Source organism: Podarcis gaigeae, assembly GCF_964106915.1.
Source record: "Podarcis gaigeae genome assembly, chromosome: 3".
Classification (NCBI taxonomy): Eukaryota; Metazoa; Chordata; class Lepidosauria; order Squamata; family Lacertidae; genus Podarcis; species Podarcis gaigeae.
This window is the reverse complement of record NC_139680.1, coordinates 51041805-51066718: the sequence shown is the minus strand read 5'-3', so window position 1 is coordinate 51066718 and position 24914 is coordinate 51041805. Positions and strand designations below refer to the sequence as shown.

At 43.7% G+C, this 24914-nt stretch overlaps 1 protein-coding gene across 2 annotated transcripts in view; it reads left to right on the top strand.

Annotated features, from left to right (window-relative positions):
• The window catches only part of METTL24 (methyltransferase like 24), a 77894-nt gene that overhangs the window by 46609 nt on the left and 6371 nt on the right, over positions 1 to 24914 (top strand). The gene's annotated exons all lie outside the window — the stretch shown is intronic.

Sequence of the window (24914 nt, the reverse complement as noted above, 5' to 3'; positions counted from 1 at the left end):
CCTGAAATATACTCGGAGTCGAGAGTGGATTTCATGCTCTTTATCCAGCTCATAGTGGTGAGGAGGAATGGACGTTCCCCCAGAATGTCTGCTTTATATACATTATTTACACAGTGGGCTCCATGTGATTGGCTAATTCCGGGATTCACCTATAGGCCAATCAGGTTGCGGATTCACTTCCACCTGGAGCTGGATTGGGTGGCTCCTGTGGACCAATAAGACTGCTGCATTCTGAATCCTATTGTTCTAGGACCAATCAGACTGCTGCCTTTTGGATCCTATTCAACTCAGTACATAACACAACCCAAACCTCTTTCACTTAGTTGAGGGGTGAGCTACACCTCTCTTTCCTGCTATGGGTGAAAAACCCAGCTTGGAGGAATTTTAACAGAAAACTGGCAATAGGGATGGGTTAAGACCCTCTTCCTCTGCAGCTCTGAGGCTTCTTTAAAAAAAAAAAAAAGCCATGGGGGCAGGGCAAGATCCTCTTATGGGAAAACTGGGACATAGTTCTGTCAAGATTACAAACTCACCTAAACATCCAAATCCATGGTCCAGTCTTTGTACTGTTACTGTATCACAGTGAGGCAATTGCTGTCATTTTATTTTGATGAATGATGTATGTTGTGTGCAATCCTCTGAAAGTTTCATCAAGCTCCTCCCTCATTTCAACAGGTAAACAAGCCACAAAGTGGCTGACCTAGTAGAGAGGGAGCTGGTGGCACTGTGGTCTAAACCACAGAGCCTCTTGGGCTTGCTGATCAGCGGTTCGAATGTGCACAGTGGGGTGAGCTCCAGTTGCTTTGTCCCAGCTTTTGCCAACCTAGCAGTTTGAAAGCACACCAGTGCAAGTAGATTAATAGGTACCGCTGCAGAGGAAAGGTAAACAGTGTTTCTGTGCGCTCTGGCGTCTGTCACGCCAAAAACGGTTTAGTCATACTGGCTACATGACCCAGAAAGCTGTCTGCGGACAAACACCAACTCCCTTGGCCTGAAAGCAAGATGAGTGCCACACCCCATAGTTACCTTTGACTGGACTTATCCGTCCAGAGGTCCTTTACCTTCTTTACCATTACAACCGAAAGGGGTGAGCATGGGGACCTAGGTGCCACCCATGTGACCTAAGCACCACCCACATGACCTCCTAGGCACCCCACCAGGTCCTGTTTCCACCAGCCTCCACTGAATGGGGGAGTAGGTTGGGAAAACTACACACAACTCAGTATCACTTGCAATTGGCTCTGAGGCTGTGTTCACACTCCTGCTTACTCCAGTGCACTCCCACTGCTGGTTTCGGTAAACACAATATTACCCACAATCCTTTATCTATCCTGTCCTTTCTTATGAAATGCTGTGTTCCCTTCCAAAACAGCTTTAACTGGAATTGAAGAAAAGAAAAATTTAGCTGGTAATATGTATGCAACCTAACTCTCAGAGGTCGGGAGTGGGACTGTGAACTTTAAAGGCAATCCTAAGGGAACATATCATGAGAATCTGAATTTGCAAAGCAGTAAAAATTATTTTGCCCTGTTTTGTTCTACTTATGCCAAACAAGGAGTAGTACACTGAGGGCCTGTCCTATAACTGATAGAAATCTCGTTGCTTTATGCACACCACCCACCTGTTTCTGAGGTTTCATCAGCCTGGCATTGCTTACACTTTCAATCAGATCTTCTGTGCCTTAAAGACTAGGAATTTGCTAAGTTACTGGAGAACTTCTTCCAGCCAGCACAGACAGTATTGGGCTAATGTAAGCTGAGAGCCCATTTTCATGGCTGATTCATGGTAGCTGCTATTCTTGCTACAGCAAGTCACTGCTACTGTGAGCACAGATGTAGAAATACTCATTTATGTACAACATTTGTTGCACCAACATTTGTGTACACCCAGATGTCTGTACATTGATCTTCAACAGATCAATGCAAAGTGGCTGCTCTTCTAGGAAGGCTATACAGCAGATTGTGTGACACTCAGTATGCGGTATTCTGTGCCTAACACCAATTTCAGTGCTTGAAAAATGCATATAGCTCCGAATCAGAGATACAAAATAAAAGCAATTATTACCGTATTTTTTTGCTCTATAAGACTCACTTTTTCCCTCCTAAAAAGTAAGGGGAAATGTGTGTGCGTCTTATGGAGCGAATGCAGGCTGCGCGGCTTTTGCTGAAGCAAAGAGAGCAAGAGGGGTTGGTGCGCACTGATCCCTCTTGCTCTCCTGGCTTCGCTTCGCTGCAGAGACACTGCGCAGCTTTCACTTTCTGTGCAGCACCCGTTTAGCAAAGCAGGAGGAGAAACGAAGCCCCTTCCATTTCTCCTCCCGCTTTGCTGGAGATGCGCTGAGCAGAGAGGGAGAGAACATTTTTTTTCTTGTTCTCCTCCTCTAAAACTAGGTGCATCTTATGGTCGGGTGTGTCTTATAGAGCGAAAAATACGGGTATATTTTATGGGGTTGGCTTTTGGAAGTGGAAATTTCTTGAAGCAGAATTTATTGAGCTTTTTGAGTTCTCTGATAAGGGAAGCAGGGATCATTATGGAGCTTGAGGATAGATGTTCATTCATTTATATATTTGCTCATATATCTAATATTTAATGCATTCCTATACCACTGTTCAGGTAAAAATTGAATAGCAGTAAAATCAGCATGACAGAAATGAAATAGATTTGTACTAAAGCCAAACACTTCAAAGTTCCCATTGAAACTTAAACTGTTTTAATTTTAAAAGCCTGGGAGAACAAAAATGTCTTGGACTGGTGCCAGAAATATAGCATGGTAGGTGCCAGGCAAGCCTCTTTGGAGAGGGAATTCTACAAACAGGACACCACCACCAAGAAGGCCCTTCCTCCAGTTTCCAGATGCCATCTAAGTTGATGGGGGACCCTGGAGGGCCTTGGAATAGGAGCAGTTTTATATGGGATTAGGCATTCCTTCTGGTACCTGTGAGAGTAGAAGCACCAGGAGATGGAGAAAAATAACCATGACAAAATAAAAGGAATGTTCAGATATGGATCTTCAACTTCTGATAGTCAGAAAACCTGTTCAACATTGCACTGGGTTTCTAAAATCATTATTTGTTATCTCCATAAAGCCTTTTTTAATTTTTACAAAGTCTTAATATTTAAAATTGGGTTGAAATCAGGTTTGTAGGCAGAGGCATTTCTCATCTCCCACTCTGCAACCTGCACACCCCACCCCCGCCCCAAGCAGATTTTTCAGGGCATGTGGGGGCTACAAGGAGAAGAAGAAGGAGAAGCATAACTGTGTGAGAGGATGCTTGCTTGTCTGACATTAGATTTCACCCTTAGGTTCCCAGTTAAAAGAAAGGAAAGCAGTCTTTGAGTCACAGTGGCTATTTTAAGGATAATTGGTGCTGGCTTTTTAACTAAAGGTGGCTTGTGTGACAGATCTGCTAACAGATGTCAGCTCTGTTTGGAAAAGCATGCCGAGATTTAAGGCTTAGTAAGCAAAAAACTAACTTTTGGTGTATTTTTAAATATCCAACACCATTGCTGAAGAACTTAACTCTGTGGTAGAATGCATTAACAGCTCAGTGCCATCCTGGACAAGGAGTTTTTCCTGCCCACGTTCTTATTTCCAGGCAGTTCATGCAAAACTTAAACAGCACAAGTCCATACATTTCTACTCAAAAGCAAATCCAATGGGGCTTACTTCCAGGTGCGTACAAATTTGCAACCTAAAGCACATACCCTTTGGTTTGGAGTAGGAACAGCATTATTTTTACCTCTTCTTATTTTATTGCACAAATCTAAGGTGACAGTTCAAATATGAATATTCTGTTTTGAAGACGTTTGCACCTCCTTCCTCAAATAGAAATATTTTATCTCTATATTCACCATTATTATGCTTCCCTTCTGTGCTGCCACATCTCCAGAGATTAAACAACTGCCATTTCTCCTTGCTCTACATTCCAAACTGTGAAGAAATGTACTAATGATGCAGAGCCGACCCTGTCATTAGGTAAAGTGGGGCAGCCACCTCAGGCAGTTGGTTTTGAGTGTTATGAAAGTGGAGCAGATTGTTAACTTACTTAATTATTAGTATATATTTGTCACAGAGCGTGGCGGTCAGTAAATTCCACAGTTCAAAGTTGTAGTTAACTCTTTATTAGCGAAAACATGATCTCCACAGACTGGGCTGAGTCTCAGGCTTCATGAGGACAGCAGCTCATTCCCTGTGGGTCTTACCCCATGAAATCAGTTGCCAAGATTAAGGTCCCTGCCTCCCCACTGCGGTCTAAGTCTCCTCCTCTCCAGGGCTTTCCCCAAGCAATCTGAGACTGTGCCTGTGTGCAACCAGTCTCTCATCTGCCCTTTTCATGCATCTCCTGGTTCTGGGAGATGGGGGAGAGAAGCTTGTTGCATAGGGTGAGACACCTGTAACTTCACCAGCTTGACTCATCCCTGCCTCTTGACCTCTCTCCTCCCACTTGCTAGCTTCATCTTCTGATTCTGAACTTCTCTGCCACGGACTCTCCCAGCTCATTAAGCCCTGTTACCCCTTCAGCTTTCAACACCTCCTCTTCCCAGTCATCTCCCTCTGGCCACTCATCGTCATCCCACCACCACTCCCCGGGCTCTGAGCCTTCTTCCTTTGGTGGCTCCCCAGCTGGTTCCTCCCACCAGTCCTCTGTGTCTAACCAACCCATGACAATATTTTACTGCCAGGAAAAGAGAAGAGGTGCTTGTGGGATTTTCTGCCTCAGGTCTCCAAATAACCAAATGGCCTTGGTTGGCAGAAAGGTGCTATTTGCTGTTTTACCACAGGCTGCAAAATGCCGTGGGCTGGCCCAGGTTATATCACAGTTCATTGCATTGAGTTGGAGACTGGAGTCTGCTGCCTTTGAAAATCGTGCTCCAATCATCTATTTCTGCCCTCGAGAAAAGAACTAGGTCACCCTCTCAGTCCCAAAGTATCCTGGCAGTGTCCCTTTTCTCAACTCACGGGAGACCTTATGGCTAGATCATAATAGCAATAAATTAGAACTGAGCAACAGCTGGCCAAGTACAAACCACATAGCCGCAGAGATATAAACAAGTGATAAACTGTCTGTATCATGAAATTTTTGTGCCATTTCTGGTGGAAGCTATGCAAACTTAATGAAATAGTTGTGCAGATGAAAAAAAAATGTGAATGTTAGTTACTTCTGGCATTTAGACCAGGTTTGGAGAGCTTTTTCATGCTAGGGGCAACATTTCCTCTAGGCAGCCTTGTGGGGCTTCCTCATGCCAGTGGTGAACAGGGCCAGAGGCAAAAGGGGGCCAAGCAGCAGTAGCTCTTACCTCTGTACGGTAAACTAAATTCCAGCCATGCAAAGGTCAGAGGTTTCTACACACACTTCTCTCCATCTTAGGCAAGGAAAACACAGCAGGGCTGGTGGGAGATGTAGCCTGGGTACATTCTTTGTGGCCAGAAAAAGAGAGCAGTGGCTATATTCAGCCCTTGATCCCGAGAGTTTTTTTGTTTTGTTTTTTGCCCCTGATTTAGACAGTGTAGAACATGTGCCTGAAGAAAAGCTATTCTTAATTTTCAAAGCAGTGAACTAAGGGAACTTCTTTCTATTTATGGTTCTGCAGCATTGCCCAATAAGTAAAACGGTGAGAAATAATGAGGAGTTTTTGCTTCCAGCTTTATCAGAAGGCATACTGTAGTTTTGGGGAAGCAATACCACTCTTTTCTTACTTTTACATGAATTGAAATTGAAGATCCCAGCCTTTAGTTCTTCTTCACTACTTTTTTCTTCACCCATGAAGGGATTCATGTAAAAAAATGCTCTACCGGGTGGCAAAGTCTGTGTGGATTGTGAATTCAAATGCCACCTTTTTTCTTTCTTTCTTTTTGGCATTCCTGTGTGGTGGAAAATCATAATGTCGGCACTGGCTCTGTCTGCTGTGCCACCTAACAATGGAATGAAGAAAGCCCCCAGGATCAAAAGTCAGGCTAATGGCAGGGAGGCTCAAAGACATGGCTGCCCATAGTGACAAAAAAAGCAAAACTCACTCCTCCTTGATCTCTCAAAAATTTCCAGGTCTTCTAACAAAGGACAATAAGCTCACTTTTATTTGCTGACATAGTAAGAGCAAGAAATAAAAACACACCAGCAGTTGTTGTTTTTAAGGGCTGTGGAATTTGCAACATATGCCACATATACCTTTCGTAACCTATCTAAAATGGGTCCTCCACCGGTTTCATGCAGGAATCTGATTTGTTGTTGTTTAGTTGTTTAGTCGTGTCCGACTCTTCGTGACCCCCTGGACCAGAGCACGCCAGGCCCTCCTGTCTTCAGGAATCTGATATGCCAGCACAAATAAATTAACTTGTGGTTGAAATGAATGGGAAGCATGCAAGAGATCCAAGTGTGCAATTGTAGGTCTTTGGATTAGAGTTAGTGATGCAGTGGGAACTTCCTTGCTTATGTGTACTAAATAAAAACCTCAATTTTCTTATAACTGGTTAAAACACTTGGGGCTTATCCACACTTATTTTGCCCCACTGCTTCCCATACAGGTCCATGCTTTAAAGCTCCGTGTTTGAGTGCTCCCCTTTTTTTTTGCTCCAGAGCTTTCCCCACGAACACCTGCTCTTTAAAGTTGAATCAGAACAAATGGCTATTTGGGTTTTTTTTGTGGAAAGTGCAGAGGGAAGGTAGGTGTGGATAAGCCCTTAGCTAGGAATCCTAGGGCTCCTTCAGATTGGCTTATACCTGGTCTTTATAGAGCATTGGTTCTGATTTGTTTGTGAGGACTTTTTAGGACAATGAGCATTCATTCTGATTTGTTTTTGCTGTGCTTACATTTCCCCCCGATTATTCTACACTTCTCAATGCATTTTCCCATCACTTTCCTAACCACAAAACCCCCTCTTTCTGTAGATTTGTTGCACTGGGGTAAAGAACCCACTTTAATTGTGAAAACTTTAGTTTTCTGTTATGCATTTGAATCCCTACCACAAAATTTGAACAGTCTGAAGGTGCCCCTACCCTGATAGGTAAATCCGATGAGGGGCCTCAGGAAGGGGCATAAAGGCTGCTTTGCCAGCAGAGGCAGGGGTACATCAGCAGGATGAAATCAAACGCTAAAGAATGTTAGATATGGAGCAGATTTTGTGCTTTCTAATAGAAAAGCACCGTAACATGTTATCTCCAGGTTGACTTTGAAATCTTTCTATTTTATGAAAGCACAGTACAGTAAAATATGAAGGTCAGATTTTCTTACTGCTGTACCATGACGTTTCTTAAAAAAAGGGGGGGGGGAATTGGCAACAAGTTGGATTGCTGTAGGCAGCAGGTGTACTTACTGAAAAGTCTGACAAGTGGAAAAATGCCTATGATGTCTGAACAGAAATGGAAGATGGAAAACGGCAGGAAGAGAAAGGGGAAAGGGCTTGTTAATGTAGGGCCTTCCTTTTAAAATCATGGGGAAACAGCTAGTCATAAAATCGAAAGCTCTTTTAAAAACCATCATGTTAAGGTGATAAATCCTAAACTATTAGAGCATGTGATTCAACAAGAAACATCTGTCTTCAGTTCTATAATTGAATTATGGGCTCATGCAAGATTGATGGTGCATGATACAAATTAAGTTCCACCAGGATCATGCTTACACAATCAGGACCGAGTTGAACCTTGGTGGAAGCCCAGGAATGCCATTATGATTACTACAGCTCAATTTTGTGCATTAACCATTACCACGTGTGAGCCTTCTTTCCAATGATATGTCAACACACAAGCGAATGCTGTTTCTATGGCAAACTGTTACTGGTAGCCAAGTAGCAGGTGTTTCCATTTAATATTTTAGAACTAAGCTCATTTGTGGCATCTTGACCTTCACCGGCTAAACCTGCATCATTGAGGTGTGGGAAGTCATTGCTTTTAGAATAAGATAAATTCAGTGGACATCAAATAATCTTTTTAAAAAATGGAACATCACTGTTGTGTTGAAAACTGTCAGGTTTGTTTCCCATTCATAAATGTGTTTTAATGATATTGTAACAATAATTCTGAAGCTAAGGGCTACATTTCCCAACAGCCTCATTGACTATGACCTAGAAAAAGTAGCTATCCTTCCTCTGGGAGATGAAGGAAGGAGTCAGGCTAGAAAATGAGCAGTGTTGGCGGTGGAACACAGGAAGATAACTACTGTCTGGGAGCATTCTGCAATTGCTGGTGAAGCATTAGTCCTATATTAAGATGTTTGAAATCTGCATATTTTCCAGGGATGGGTGGGTCAGGCAATTTCGGTCCACGTCAATTTCACAAGTGATAATTCCCAAGTCTGTTCAGTCATCACATTTACCTTGTGAATTTTTTTAAACCTGCAAGGAAATTTGTTCTTAATTGCACCACTAAGTATATACAGTGGTACCTTGGGTTAAGTACTTAATTCGTTCTGGAGGTCTGTTCTTAACCTGAAACTGTTCTTAACCTGAAGCACCACTTTAGCTAATAGGGCCTCCTGCTGCTGCCGCACCTCCAGAGCACGGTTTCTGTTCTCATCCTGAAGCAAAGTTCTTAACCCGAGGTACTATTTCTGGGTTAGCGGAGTCTGTAACCTGAAGGGTATGTAACCTGAGGTACCGCTGTATATACTTAAATATTTTATCTCAACATACACATTTCTTGGTCTCTTTTTAATCTTAAAATACATTTTGGTACTTGTTTATAGCCAAGAACGGTATCACAAAATTCAGAGAAGTGCAAAATCAGTGCAATGATTTTAGAGCACTATGGGCAGAACCAAGAAGCTAGAGGAGGCCAGTAGAGAAGTCAGGGGAGAGAAGGCTGAGGTGATGGGCAGAAGCTGCAAGTTTCAGGAGCTTGGAGGCTAAGAGTAAAATGGAACCAGGCAGATGTTGAAGAGAAGGACGTGGCAAGGATGACTGAATGGGGAGATTGGTGGTATATTGGAGTGTGGTAGGGGAGCAGCCTGAAAATAATTATGTGGTGGTAAGGAGTAGTGGCAGACTTCGGTCTTTGAAATTTCAGCAGTGCCCTGTGCAAGGCCAGAATTTGTGTCCCCCTGCCTCTCAACCTTCTGTTCTCCTTAATGCACTAGGTCACAGTTGCAACGCCCTGCAGTGCCCCGAGGCTCAGTGCCCAGTTTGGAGGATCTGGTCACGTTGTCCTAAATCTGCCTCTGAGAGGAAGGATAATGGTAGAGAAGTTGTCAAGCAGGAAGGGATAGAACAGGGGTCTGCAACCCGCGGCTCCGGAGCCGCATGTGGCTCTTTTACACCTTTGCCGCGGCTCCAGGGCGGATACTAGCGAGGGGAGGAGGCGCATTGTGCACCCTGACACACCCCACTGTGGCGGGTGCTGTACTGGCTGTGACGTCGCATGGGGGCGGTGCATGCGTTAGTCACGCACCGTCTCGACGTCACCTTCCTGCCCACCCACTACATTGTAAGGGGCATGTACGCTGGTCACTGCATTGAAAGGGGGCATGTACGCTGGTCACTGTTTTGAAGGGGAGTGAAGAACACACATACAAAGGTAACTTGTTAATTTAACGTTTATTTCTATGAGGAGGAGTAATTCTGAGGGGTCAAACAAAGAAATAATAAAAAAGTGACAAAAAAGTTATTTTTATAATGACGAGTTTGCGGCTCCCAGTTTTTTTTTTCTTCGGAAACGGGTCCAAGTGGCTCTTTTTGTCTTAAAGGTTGCAGACCCCTGGGATAGAATCAGGAAGGCTAGTGCAGGGGTCAGCAACCTTCTTCAGCCGTGGGCCGGCCCACCGTCCCTCAGTCCATGTGGTGGGCCGGACTATATATATATATATATTTTAAAAAGAACAAATTCCTACACCCCACAAATAACACAGAGATGCATTTTAAATAAAAGCTCACATTCTACTCATGTAAAAGCACACTGATTCCCGGACTGTCCACAGGCTGGATTGAGAAGGCGAGTGGGCCGCATCCATCCCCCGGGCCTTAGGTTGCCTACCCCTGGGCTACTGAGAACAGCAAAGCAGTTAACTTGTCAAATCAGGCAGAAGGAAACAGGGAAATTGCAGAAGGGCTTGGGAAGAGAAAGAGTTCAGAACAAATAGTTTCCATTTAATATTTTGCTCCTCCTTTAGTGTTAAAACGGAAGCTATCTAAAAATAGCAGCATATTTTAATTATCATGCATGACTATTATTTTACAGTTCAACCCAAACCCCTTGGGTGTTCTCACAAGCGATGCTGAAAATGCCGCGGTCTGGGATGTGTTGTTTGTACATGTTGCTAATGTGAGAAAGGAAAATGGCTGTTTTAAGATCTAGTGAACAGTCTAATGGATGTCTCTTTTTCTTTCTTCATTCCATTTGCAGAGCTGGAAAAGTGGGAGCACTTAGGGTATGCCTCACTTGTGAAAACAGCTTTCGAATTCAAATCTGGATTATTTTTTTAGGAGCTTCCTTTTATCTGTGATTATCTTCTGAATAATGGTGAAGGCTGGCGGAAAGTTAGAGGCTATGAATCTCCAGAGAGCCTAGGCATGAATTTCAGCAGAGAGGTGTTAATTTAAATGAAGAGGTTAAACTGAGTGGAAGGGAGATGCTGGGAAGTAGTAACTGAATTGGGTATCTGTTACTCCCCTGTAACATGTCCTAGCAATGAAGGCTTTTGGTGTGATGTTCCTGTGGTACTGTTGTGATTCTTCCTTGTGTTCTTTCTTTCTTCTGCATCTGGCTCAAGTCTTGGATAGGTTACAGCAGGCAGTCCTTAGGCTGTTCTTTTTGCAAAGGCACCATGGGATGTAAGATACTTCCCCTTCATAGGAAAATAAGCATTTTGTAAGCAACCAAAGCAATTCATGTGTGTTTTGCAAGAGGCATCATAACCTGGTTTGAGGTGGGACCTCCTGGATAGGGGCATAAAGTATCTGCCTGGGGATGATAAATCCTGAGCTTTAGGAGTAACCTATTTCTGGAAAATGAGCAGTGGTGGTGAGGTTGCCCCCCCCAAAAAAACCTAACGGGGAAATGGTGTGAGTGGTAGCTAGATGAAGAATCTGATTCCTTCCTGCTCACCTCCTGACATGGATCATTAACCAGGATGACCAAGGCCCTTTCAGTGCCAAAAAATCATGGTAAAAAAGCAGATTGAAGCAGATATTGATCATCAGTATCATCCAGGAATACCTGGCTCGGCAGCAGTGGACATATTGACTTGCCTAAGGCTTCTTAAAGGCTTTGTGGTTTGAGCAGAGATTTGAATTGGTTACTTTGTGGCTCTTACTCTTAACTACCACGGGACTCCAGATGTTGTATCCAGCTAGGGTTGCTCTTTCTGCAGATCATTAGGAAGCTGGGATTTGTTTGTTAAAAAAAAATGGGCAAGAAGAAGTGAAAGAAGCTGCTTGGTGTTGACTGAGTCAGTAGGCTTTTTGAAAGATGGCAGCTTTAGGGCACGGCTCAATACTGCCGTGTTACTAGTATTCTCTGCCTGTGCATTCTTGCTTCTGTCCAATTCCTGCTGTATTCTGTTCAGCTGTAAATAAATAAAGAGACCATATCAATTTTCTAGCACCCTCTCCTCCCAAAGATGATAATCCTGGTAACAGCTGCCATGAACTTCTCTTTGCGTGCTAAAGGGAGTATGGGGAAAGAATTAAATACAGCAGTTATAGTTATAACGCTGAACAATCAAACACAATTATTGCACATATTTGAATTGCTGTTGTGAATTGGTGGGAGGATGGTTAGCCTGCATGATGCCTGAGTACCATCCCTGGTATAACAAAAGAAGTTGCTCTCTGCCAGAGGGCAAATGGATGGGCCCCCTCCCTCACCTGGCCGGTATTTGGAAAACAAGGGCAGAGTGAGCTGAGTGGAGAGCTGCAAGTGGGCAGAAGCTGGGAGAGAGGCATGACTGGTCTATGCTAGAATCCAAGGATGTGACTATGGGGAAGCAAGACCTTTGGGGGGTGTTAATGCTGTGAGCTCCTGCAACTTAGGCTCAGGTTGTATGTATTTGTGAATAAACCATATATCGTAAAGGCACCACAGTCTCTGCTGCCTCACATTCTGTGGAAGTGCCTGGAGCCCCTGGAATCTTGCACCACGCGGAGGTTGGGGTGATGTGTGACATACTATAATGTTTCTGCTTGTTTAAATATTTGCTTTGTGTTAGAAATACATAAAACTTCTCTTTCTAATCAGCTGCAGGTATAATTTCAAATGCATTGTAACGTGCTTTTACATTCAGAGAGAGGCTGCTGATTGAGATTGGTTACGTATTGCAAACTTGCCGCATAGCTCAAAACCAGAACAGTGTAAACAAGCTGCAAATATTTGTTCTTCTGTCAAAAAGGAGCAACAGGGGCTCACTGTTGTAAATCATGAATTCTTTTATGTAAACATCCGGTATGCTAGGGAATCCAGCTGTGTCTGGGCCTGTGGCACTTCACATCAAAACTGCAGATAAGATGGGATTTTTCTTTTGCACTACAGATGATTCCAAGTAAACATGCGTAGGATTCCACTCTGAGTCCTACTAACCTCAGTGAGAGAATTAAACATAACCTCAACTTTTGATGCCTACCTTTGGGACTGGATTGTGCCCATTGTTAGCAGAATCTTTTCCTCAAGTCCATGAGTTCATCTTTAGCAGATCCACACCGTATGTTTAAAGCACATCCAATGTTCATTTAAAGCACATCACTTCCCCTAAGGAATCCTGGGTACTGTTGTTTGAGAAGGGTGCTGGGAATTGCAACGTTGTGAAGGGAAACTATGGTCCTCAGGATTGTTTGGGAGAAGTCCAGTGCTTTAAATGTGCATTGGGCATGCTTTAAATGTATTGTGGGGATGGGGGGGAGAGAGCAACTCATTTTATTGATGGTTGATGGCAGAAGAGATTAAGTTAAGGTGCTTTTTTAAAAAGAAGAAGAAGAGGAAGAAAGCCAGCACTTTAAGGCTTTTACAGTGTGTGAGTTTTAGTTTGTGCAGCAGAGTATGAATTGCCTGCCTTTAGTGCAATATTTTTCATAGAAAGATAGAAATGTAAATAAGAGAACCTCAGTCATTTCTACAAAAGTTTGTCTAGTCCACGGGGATTCTACATTCTATTCTATAGTAACTGCTGCATTTTACTACCATAGGAAAGCCTAGGGGAAGTTTTCAAGGGGTCAGGTTACCAACTTAGAAGACTTCCAAAGGAGATTAGACAAATTCATGGTGGATAAGGCTACTCACCCAATGGCTCTGTTCTACCTTCACTGTTGGAGGCAATATAGAGTTGCTAGAAACCAAAGATGGGGGCAGTGTTGTTGCACTCAAGTCCTGCTTGTGGGCTTCCCATTGGCTTCTGGGTGGCCACTGTGAGAAGAGGGTGCTGGACAAGATGCAATACCGGCCTCGGGGGCCTGACCCAGCAGGCTGTTCTTATTTTTAGGTAGAGTCTGAGGACTAAATGCTTGAAGGAAAAACCTGTCAATGGCTGTTAACTATTTGAGCTAATTAGAATGCCCAAAGATGCTACACCTTTACTTACACAATGCTGGGGACAAAAAATAGCAAGGGCTGCGGCCTCACGCTCTGCTTGTAGGTTTCCCAGAGGCATCTGTCTGGTCACTCTTGAAAACAATACTAGACTACTGGCAGACGAAGGTGGGGGTGAGGTGACATCACAGCCCATCCTGGGGGGGTGACATCGCAGCCACCCCCACCCCCCAGGGCACTTGGCACGCACCCTCGAGATGCTTGCTATGCACCGCACACATCCTGGGACAACACTGCTTGCTGCGCACCCCTCCGACGTGTACCATGCCCCTGCCAGTGGCACGCCACACCCCCTGGGGTGCATGCCAGCCATGCCCCCGGATATACACCACTCTCAGTGCCAGAGCAGGTTGCTCCGCCACTGTACTAGGCTATGGATGACCCCCTTTGGATGATCTAACAGGGCTCTTTTTATGTTCTTTTTTATTCAGGTTTTATTGGTAAGAAACCTGCTCCCAGATCAGTCCAGGGAAATCCACAATTCAGGATAGTACAGAAGGGATGTCTCAGGCTTTAAAGCCATTCTTCTTAATAGCTTTTATGGGTGTGTCAGCAGGCCCTAAACACCCTAATAATAGAATTTATGGAATGATAATAGACCCTTGCTTCCAGGGTTAAGCTCTGGGTAGCCTTGGACTGTGTTTTACTCGTGTGTGTGTGTGTGTGCGTGTGTGTGTGTGCGCGCGCTTGTGTATTGAAAGGCAGGAGAAGTCCTTATATATTGGCAAGAGGTCAGACCCTTGGATAGGTTTTCCATCCTGCCGTTATATGAAGCAGGCTTGTGGTGCTCTGAGTTTGTTGTGCTGCTCATCCAGTCCTTGTGTGTATCTCTTGATTGAGGTACTAATATCCCAGGAAGAGAATCCTAAACAAATCCTACAAGAGCAAAACACCAAATGCCCCCTATGCCAAGAATAGGTCGTGGTGCAGCTATTAAGGGGGGAACTCTTCCCAAGTAGCCCATATAAGAAAGGAAATTGTTACAATCCACTCCTTTATTTGCATATGGCTTAAACATGTAAATATACAATGTGGTAGATTTGTCATCCATGCAAAGTATAGGAACTAGGGAAATTATTTTCTCCCTTCTTTCCCAACCAGAAAAGATTACAGTGCTTAACTTTGACACTATGGCTATGTAAACTAAATCTCTTTGGACCCAAGCACTGCAGATATGATCTCTTGTTATGTGCAGAGATGCAGGAAACCTGATGTGTGGTAAATTGGGATATCTTGCTTTCTCTAGTGGCTTTTATCACATGCTGTGATAACGCTGGCAAATAGCTTCTCTCAGGTACTTACTCTCAACTGATTGTTCTCTGTAGGGAACTTTAAATGGCACTCAGGTCAATGCCAGATATATCAGAAATCCCATTAACCTTGTTGTTGCAGATATTAAGGCCTCCTTGGCCCTGACTATTGTAGCGAAAGCCTGAGAGTTCATTCCCTCCCTCTCTCCTGGGAACAGGAACAGCTCCTGTCTCTAACCATTTGGTCTGCTGCCACCAGCCCTTCCTTTTCCTCTGACTTTGAGAGAAGGGCAGTCCTCAAGGCTGTGAGAAATTCATATTGGTTAGGGAGATGTGGGAGCATCCAGCCCATACCTCTCTCCCTCTATGAAGGAAGGCAGCTAGCTTTCCCGCAGTTCTCCCTGGACATGAAAACAGCATGGATCTAGGCACTGTGGAGAGAAGACTATCTTGTGAGCAGTCACAACAACACATGATTAAACCCCTACAACCAGTTTTAAGAGAAGGGGGTTTAAGAGAACAAAAAGGGGAAAAGCAGAATACTGCATGAAAGGAAGTAAAAAGCACTTCACACATTTCGTGCTAAGTAAACTGCAGCTTGAGGCCTCTAAATGCTTTTCTCTTTCTTTCTAAATTTTATGATATGTGCATAACACACAGGGTGCATGCCTCTCCTGTTTCGTTAAGTGCTAAATTATGTGTGTAAAAAGTTTTCATATATGCTAAGTAAGAATTCAGAAGGTACTTTCATTTAAAGGTGTTTCATGGGCTATGGGATCTCTTAAAGTTGACTAGGGTTATGGTTTCAGCATGTCTTCATCTGGCCCTGATACCAAGTCTACTCTATCCTAAGTAAAAAGGTAAAGCTAAAGGACCCCTGACAGTTAAGTCCAGTCGCGGACGACTCTGGGGTTGCAAGTCTCATCTTGCTTTACTGGCCGAGGGAGCCGACATTTGTCCGCAGACAGTTTTTCCGGGTCATGTGGCCAGCATGACTAAGCTGCTTGTGGCAAAACCAGAGCAGTGCACCGAAATGCCGTTTACCTTCCCGCCGGAGTGGTGCCTACTTGCACTTTGACGTGCTTTCGAACTGCTAGGTTGGTAGGAGCTGGGACTGAGCAACTATCCTAAGTATCTATCTAATTATCTAAGCAACTATCCTAAGTAGTTACTCACAAACATAGGCCCCTGAGTAATGCAGCACCAGGTTGATTGGATGGACGGTGAATATTGGCCAAATTCCATTGTGAAGGGTTCCTTGTCCGGGTGGGTTCTGATTGACAGGTGGCTCTGAGCAAGCCAGTCTGATGAGCGGCACATAGTCAGGAAAGGTACTGTTACCACCTTTTGGGATGCAGCTATCACAGCGTTAATGACTGTCAGAGTTGCCCAACTCCCCTGCCAGACAGCAAGCTTTGCACAGCTTGCGCACTGAGACTTGGCAGGAGCTTCCACGGTCTGCCTGCCTCTAGGGAATGGAAGCTGAGGGAACTGTGAAGCTTTTTTAAAAAAATTAAGACATAGGCTGGGACTGTGCCACAACAATGAGTCCAGTTGGCATGTTACATTCCTTTCAGTACTTCTACAAGTGCACTCCCGGTATGTTTTTTGGTCATATAAAAGAAACCAGAAATGGATTGTCAGTGCTATCTCAAGGCTCTCTGATAAGCTCTGGATTTCACCCATCCTTGTAGCTGTTGTAGCAGCTAAGTACACCAGCTCTCCACGGCTGTGAGTAGAGCAGGGGCTATGGGCCTGCAGGTTTAGAAATTAGAAGTCTTTATTACTTTTCATTCCAGTTGCTGAAGAAATTGCATGTAAACATAAGTATACTTCAAATTTATCTGTCTCCTCTCTCCCTAGTCTCCCATACTCAGCCTCAGCGTGTGAAAGAATGACAATGTAGCACCAGGGAAACAGATTATACACGGAACATAATGCTGGCAAATGCATGGTGAATCATTAAAGCAACATTCTTTTGTCTCTCCTGAGGGTAATTTGCAGCAGGAACATAAAATGTTTTTCAGATGCTCATGGTGTCCTGGTGATAAGCACCGTGTAGGTAGAATGCTTAAGACAGAACCTGCACACTCCTTTGGCATCTCCATTTTTATGACTGAGCCTGAAATAATGAAGGTTAGGTGTGCAACAATATCATCATCATCAGTATTATTGCTAAGTTTATTGCATGCCCTTCAGCAGCAGATCTCAGGACAATTTAAAATTAAGAAATTAAAAACAGTTCAAACAAATTCCAGGAGTAGGGAGTGTGCATTGTGAGAACAAAGGAAGGTGCATTACACCAAGCCAGGTTCTTTGTCAATCCACCCCCAAACTGTCTAGGGCAGGGGCCATAATTCAGTGGCAGGGGATCTGCTATGTATGCAGAAAGTCCCACATTCTGTGCTTGGCATCTCCAGACAGGACTGGGAGAGACTCCTACCTGAAACCCTGGAGAGCCGCTGCCAGTGTAGATAAAACTGAGCTAGGTGGACCAAAGTCTGATATTGTATAAAGCAGTTTCCTGTGACTCGATGTCTCTTGAATGACGGCAGCTTTCCAGGATCTCAGTCAGCAAAGTGATCTTTTTAGCTAAATATGCCATGGAATCGGGGATTGAACTAAGTAGGCAAAGTATGTGCTATGCTCCTTCCCTGGAAATTTCCTACAGTTCCACACTGTAAAATGAATCTGGAAATAAGGAGGAAAAATCAATCTTTAGCACACCATGAAGCCACCTTATACTATTCTATTAATGTCTGGGAAAATATAATTTTAATGTGTGCATGGTGGCATGACAACCAGTTTTGCTTAGGGGCACATGAGCAATAATGCCAGCATTGCCCACTTGGACTTCTTCCTATAGTGCAGTGTTTCCCAACTGGTGTTCCGCGGCACACTAGTGTGCCGTGAGATGTTGCCTGGTGTGCCGTGGGAGGGAGGCGGGCGAGTCGGGCGGCGAGAGGCGGGGCGGCGGCGGCGAGCACACACGGGGCGGCGAGCGAGCTCCCTCCCACATCCCATCGCCGCTCGCTTCGGCCGGCCTACTGGGCTGTCGCAGGCGGAAGGCCTGCGCATGCGCGAGGTTTTCGCGCCTTCGGGATTCCCTTCACGCCTTCCTCCTCCCGGGTCCTTGAGAGCGCGGGAAGCGGCAGCGCGAGACCGGCGTTGAGACAAAAACGCAAAGTTCCATTCAGGGCTCCCCTTTTGCCTCGTCGTCTCACAGTTTAGAAGATAGCAGCTCTCCAAATTAATAGTCCTCTTTGAATAGGCGGGGCCTGAGCGTTCCACCAATTTAGGCCTCCTGCCGGGATGTGATATGGCTCCACCTTCCTCAAGGTGGTTCTGCTTTTAAATATTTTCCACCCTGTCACCATGAGGACTAGCGACTTCTTTTCGTAAAATATAAAATCGCTGCTCCTTGCTCTCGTGAGACTGTGTGTTTTAATTCGAAAAGGGTGTTCCGTGTACATTTGTGCGAGCTGTGCTGTAAAAAAAAGGGGTCTTGGGGGCACAAGTGTCTGCACCGATGGAGCTGCAGCCATGGTCGGGCACACCAAAGGCTTTGTAAGCAGAGTGAAGGAAAGAAATCCAGATGTGATTGTTACGCATTGTTTTTTGCACCGTGAGGCCCTCGTAGCCAAGACTTTACCAGCAGACCTAGTTCATGTGTTGGATGATGTTGTGCGCATGGTAAACTTTGTAAAGTCACGACCCGTGAAAAGTCGCATATTTGCAGCTTTGTGTGAGGAGATGGGAGCGAAGCATAAAACCTTGCTGTTTCATACGGAGGTCCGGTGGTTGTCGCGTGGCAAGGTCTTGGTTCGTGTGTATGAGCTGCGGGAGGAACTTAAAGTGTTTCTGACAAATGAGAGGTCAGATTACGCAAAGCTGCTTGCAAGTGATGAGTGGTGTGCAAGGCTGGCATACCTGGCAGATATATTTCATCATCTGAATGAACTGAACACACGAATGCAAGGCCGAAATGAAAACCTGCTTACAAGTACAGATAAAATAAATGGATTCCGTTCAAAGGTGCAACTCTGGCATCAACACGTGGAAAGTGGCAATCTTGAAATGTTCACACTCACCAAGCAATGGCAAGGTGTTCACACTGCTGCACTGTGTGAGATAATAGGTAAACATTTAAAAACTCTCGAGGGGAAGTTGTCATTTTATTTCTCTTCAGTCTCCACTGAATGCCTTGACTGGGTTAGGGACCCTTATAGCTCAGCATCAATTGGTGGAAAGGACATGACTTTACAGGAGCAGGAGGAACTAACTGAACTGAGACAAAATCGTGGTTTCAAGCTAAGATTTGCTGATCTACCTTTGGACAGTTTTTGGTTGGAAACTGCCAAGGAGTTCCCCCTTCTGGCAAACAAAGCTATTTTGACATTGCTCCCATTTTCCACTACATATCTCTGTGAGTTGAGCTTTTCAAGCATGATTGCTATAAAAACTAAATACAGAGAGAGACTGAGAGCTGTTGACGAAGAGCTACGTGTGTGTCTTTCTTCGATTCCAGCCAGAATATCAGCTTTGTGTTCAGCCAAACAGGCCCAGGTTGCGCACTGAATAAAGTATTTTATAATTTTTCATATTTCTGTTTACTTACTATTTCATAATAAAGTAATTATAAAATACTTTCTTTGTGTTTATTTGATTCCTATTAAAGAGAGTTACTTTATATATAGTCAATATAGGCACAGAGTTAATTTTTTAAACATTTTCTAATGGTGGTGTGCCTCGAGATTTTTTTCATGAAACAAGTGTGCCTTTGCCCAAAAAAGGTTGGGAAACACTGCTATAGTGAGCAGACAGCTGTGCTGGGGTGTGTGTGTGTGTGTGTGTGTGTGTGAGAGTGAGAGAGAGAGAGAGAGAGAGAGAGAGAGAGGGGAAGACTTTCTAATTCAAGATTTAATAATTCTGCCCAGAGTAGCCTTTTCTAGGCTTCATTCCGGGTGCAATAGGAAGAGTGGTGATGTTGCCACTTCCACAGAGATCTGTTTTTCTGTTGCTAAGTACATGTCTGCTGTCCTCTGTCTGACTGGAACAGGCCTGTGCTCATCCAGAGCAGCCCTTACATCAGGGCTGAGGGAGCTTTGGCCTTCCAGATGTTGCTGGACTCTCCTCAGCCAGCTAGCAGGGCCTGTCAGGAGGGCCACAGAATCACACACCTTGCCTGACATGGGTTTAGTGTGGGGTGTGTGTCTGGTGACAGAACTGTCCAGAATGACGTGCACTAGTTAACACAACAGTAATGTATAGAAAGTCATGAGTAGAAAGGCACATCTATTTGGTCCATGTCTTTATTTTACTTCCTCACACCTTTTTTTTTAGAGTTGAGGGTAGAAATCTGCACTTCGTTGCAGTCATTGTTTTGGGTTTTAGATGCTGGAGCATTTTAGACGCTGTGCTTTTCTGTCAATCTTTTTTCTTTTTCTAAGCATGCTGAACATTTTTGTGTGTGCAGTGCAAGTAGTGTCAAACTTTGAATTGGCTACCTGCTATCTCTTAATACTGTCATCTTTCTTTTGTGAGCTTTCCCATATAGAGGCACAGCTTATGCTTTTCTTCTTTTCCTTCTGGCAGCTCACTTTATCCTGGAGATGCTGGTCGTAACAGTCACATTTCAGTTCAGTTTTGTGAATGTTGTAGGTTATGAGCTGAATACCTGCTGCTTGTCCTCCTGAATGCAAGGCTGTCAACTCTTTTGGGCATTAACTTGAGAGTACATGAGGTGAAGGGAGGCATCAAAGCCAGAATACCACAACCTAAAACCCCCTCCAGATGACCCATATACTGAGTATTCATCTGGACTTGTGTGCACTATCCTTACATCAATATTAGATTATCTGAAGAAGTGTGCATGCACACGAAAGCTCATACCAAGAACTGACTTAGTTGGTCTTTAAGGTGCTACTGGAAGGAATTTTTTTTTGTTTAGATTATATCTGGTCTTTATTAAGCATTTGCTATGATTTAGTCAATGAGCATTCATTCCGATTTGCTTACAGGGTGTTTTCACAGCTTCCCATTAGTTATTTATTCATCCCACCCTCTTCAGGCCACTCGACAGGTGTGTGTGTGTGTGTGTGTTGTTCACAATGTTGCTGATGCAACAATAGACCGTCCACACATGATTCTGCTTTATGTGTTGTTCGGTGATGCTTCCCCATTGTAACTGCAATTATTGTCATCTGGAGACATAGCAAAAGCTGGACAAAAACAGTAACAAACAATCCTGGAACATTCCCTGTTTAGGGAAGTATTTAATGACTGATGTTTTAATGTATTTTTAATCTTTTGTTGGAAGTTACGCAGAGTAGCTGGTGAAACCCAGCCAGATGGACGGGGTATAAATAATAAATTATTATTATTATTGTAGCATGCAGAGTTTCAGGATAGGCAGCAACTGGAAATGAAGCAGTATGTCCATCCCAGAACTTCTGTAGGAGCAAACAGTATTGAAAATGGGATCATACATTGCTGCATGTCAGGGCATTTTTGTGACAGTAACTCCCTATACGGAATACCAGCACCTGTTCTTTTGCTGCCAATGGCAGCTGTTTTATTCCGGCACAGCAATCCTACTAATATATGAACGCCAGCACCTCTTTTTAAAAAAAAACAAACCAAAAAACCACTGAGCACCTAGATCCCATCATGAGCACAAAGCACCATGAATGCACCATGAAAAGAATGTCTGGATGCACCCTCAATGCATTTCCTTGTTATTTTCTGAACCACACAAGTTTATTTTTTTAAAAGTGGATTTGTTGTGCTAGGGTGAAAGAGCAGCTTAATCCACTTTTATTGTGCAAACCTGAAGGTCTGGTATGTGACAGAAACATTTCCACAAAAAACATCCTGTCACTGATGGAGTGGAAAGGGGGAAAAGCCAAGTGATTCTTATTTATGTAAAAAAGAAAAGGTTGCATTTGCAGGTATGTAAGAAAAGGGAAATGCTTGTATGAGAAGGCAGTCAGATATCTAGTTACAATAGTTATGCAAACTGGAAACTCCCTTAAATCTTTTACCATGCTATACATCTGTTTTTCTCTAAAGCAGAGGCGACCTGTGGCCTTCCAGGTGTTGCTGAACTTTAATATGTTCCCCCCAGTATGGCCAATGGTCAAGGAGGATTTGAGCTATGGTGTAGCAACATATGGAGAGCCACTGGTTATTTACCCTTCCTCTAGGGTCCCTGGACCAACTGCAAAGGAGAAGAGGATTTCTATGCTTTCAATAGTTGTGCAAGAGAGAAAATCCTGGAAATCGCAGCTTGTGAGACAAGTAGCAGCCATTGAAATTCCCTCCTCTTCTACATAATTATTTCAGCAAGAGAGATGTCCCTTTCTTCTTATTTAAAACCATGTGCAAGCATGCAGTGTCAGAGAGAGAGATCTGATGTTGGATCCTTCCTCCCTTCTGCCACTGCAGCCTCCAGCATCTTGGCTCTACCGACACTGGAGCTCTGACATTAGAAGAGCCAGAAACGGAATGTGTTGGGGCAGTTTTGAGAAAGGACTTGGAATCAGCTTGGTTCTGAAGGGTGCAAAGCTGTCTCAGCCACCAGGGATTCCCTAAACCTAAACGAGGATGACATGTGGTCTACTTAAGAAGCTCCTTTAAACCACTTCCTTGTTTTTTCCTCCCACTTGAAACAGTGGGCGGGGGGGAGTTGCTTCTTTTAAAATACCTACAAAATTGATGGAGGAGCATATTTTTCTCTGAATAGATCTTAAGATACTCCTATCCAGACAAGAACCTTAATGGTTAAATGTGTCGCCTGTGGCTTAATGTTTCTGCACAACTGCAGGAACTAAACTAATTTTTCAAGTGTATCTTGTGACACTTGTGACATTTTACCAAATGCAATGCATATTCACCATTTATACATTTCCACCCCTCCTCTCTCTCGACCTGTATCATACTGGCTAACAGCTATTAGCATGAGATGCAGCTGTTTCTCCACTGAACTGAAACTGACGAAATCCCTCTTGGAATTCTAATTGTAGGGCTAATTCAATGGTGTGTGCAAATTATACATGTGGTGGATCATGGCAGTGAGTCTTGGGCCTTGCCCAGAGGGGCTTCCCCCTGCCACTCCCTATCAGGCTGCTTATTGTGAATGACCTGTGTGCAAACATTCCTGCACAAATAGGTTTCCTCTGTTTTGTGAACCATCTATTGCTTTTGACTGCAGCAGATGGATTGTGTGAATGAATCCCACCTGTGTACGAATATGAGCATATTTCCCAAGTAGTCTAAATTCTCTATTTTTGTTTGGGGAGGACAGTTTCCCCCTGTACTGTATTAAATATGGGATGTACAATATCTGAATCTTTTGTTACTTGTCTCTATACAAAAAAAGATTTAAGACCTAATACCCCAAACAGATGTCTTGTGGATGTCATTTTCAATTGCCCTAAGTAGGAGCTTGCTGCCTACTGTATGCATTGAATTATTTTCTGTATGGGATCCCACCACACAAATAGAAAAAAGAGCAACCACCAGGATTCCCAGGTGAAAATGCATCCACTCACTACACAAAAGTAGTTCACTGGGTGGGCACATTTGCTCTGTCAAGCAGCCCCCACAAAGAGGTTGCACTGTCTGCTCTGACCCTAATTATTGCAGGCAGTTAATAGGTATTGAAGAGTTAAACGGGGCATGAAGCAAAATCATGCAGATGGCGCACACAGCAAAACTGAGATGGCACAACTGAATTATCACCAGATGGAGCCTGGTGACGAGTGCATGCTTTTCTCCATCTTCCAAGATGGACTTTTTCTTTTCTCCTTTTGGAAGACATAGACTGACAGCTGTGGATCTGGGTGGAGACAACAAATGTCTGACGTGAATACTAAGTAGTCTAGATTCTCTTTCACACACAGTAAGGAAATTGCTATGAATCCTCTTCAGCAAAAGCATTAATAGGGATTTTTCTTTGGCAGTAGTAGCGGTCCTGCAGTAATTAATATACTTAAGCAAATATCTGCATAGCATTCTATGTCTGTACTTCTTCTTTAGAAGAGACGAGTGCCTTTCAGATGTTTGACATCCAGTCTCAAGGGAATGCTCTAGTCTTGTTTAAAAAAGCAATCTATAAGCTTAGTTCCTTTAAATAGCCTTTCATGATCTAGGGACTATATAGTAAACGTACCACACTGGGATATTTAAAAGAACTCATTATCCTGGAGTTTGGTGCTCACAGCCATGAGCCACAATCATTTCCTTACCACTTCCACTGATGTCTCTTGTTTTCCATAGTCATGTTCCACCTGAAGCCAAAGGTTCAACACATACTTGACTCTGCTGTTGAAATAGTGGAATTTGAAAGTGCTGAACCTTGGCTGGCTCCTACTCCTAATGATTGTCATTTGTTGTAACTGCCTTTAGATCTGTTGGGGGCATAGGCAGTGCAGAGGCTAAGGTAGGAACACCAGCCACCATACTTGAAATAATTTTCATGGGAAATGTGGATGCTATTGTGACATTTGCTTTTCAAGTTCCACATTAATAAAGTCTTTTCTTTTGGTTCCTAATAGTGACTTTTGCTTTCACCAGGAGAGACTATGACAAGAGAAAGGATTTCCTTTTTCTTAAAATGTTCCATAGATGCTAATGGCACAATCTTACAGACATCTACTTAGAAGTACCGTAACTCACATTTAGTTCAATGGGACTTGCTCCCCAGCAAGGATGCCTAAAAGCCAAGTTATCTGTGACTGTTGAAACTGTGAAGCAATCAGGAAGGAATTTGTATCTAGGAATGAATCGAGTGCCCATGGAAATGACAGATAGCACTTCGTTCAGCCAAGTCAGTCGAAGGGTAGTCAGGACAGCTGAGCAATTGCTCTTGACAAACTCTTGGCTGGTGCATCTCTCTGTGTTGTAGGAGTGTGTGTGTGGTCTTTTATTTGGGAAGTCTTCTGCATGATAATTTTTATCAGGTTATCATTATTGTGTTATATAAAAGGGAGTATGGATGTTCCAGTGACTGTTAAGATACAATCAGTATCCGCACAAAGAACTGTTCAGTTACATAAGGATCCACACCTGGAACATGAATTTATTAGTGGTGCATAGAATACTATGCACAGGACCCAACAATATGCTAACAGATACGATGAGGCTGCTTCTTCTGTTC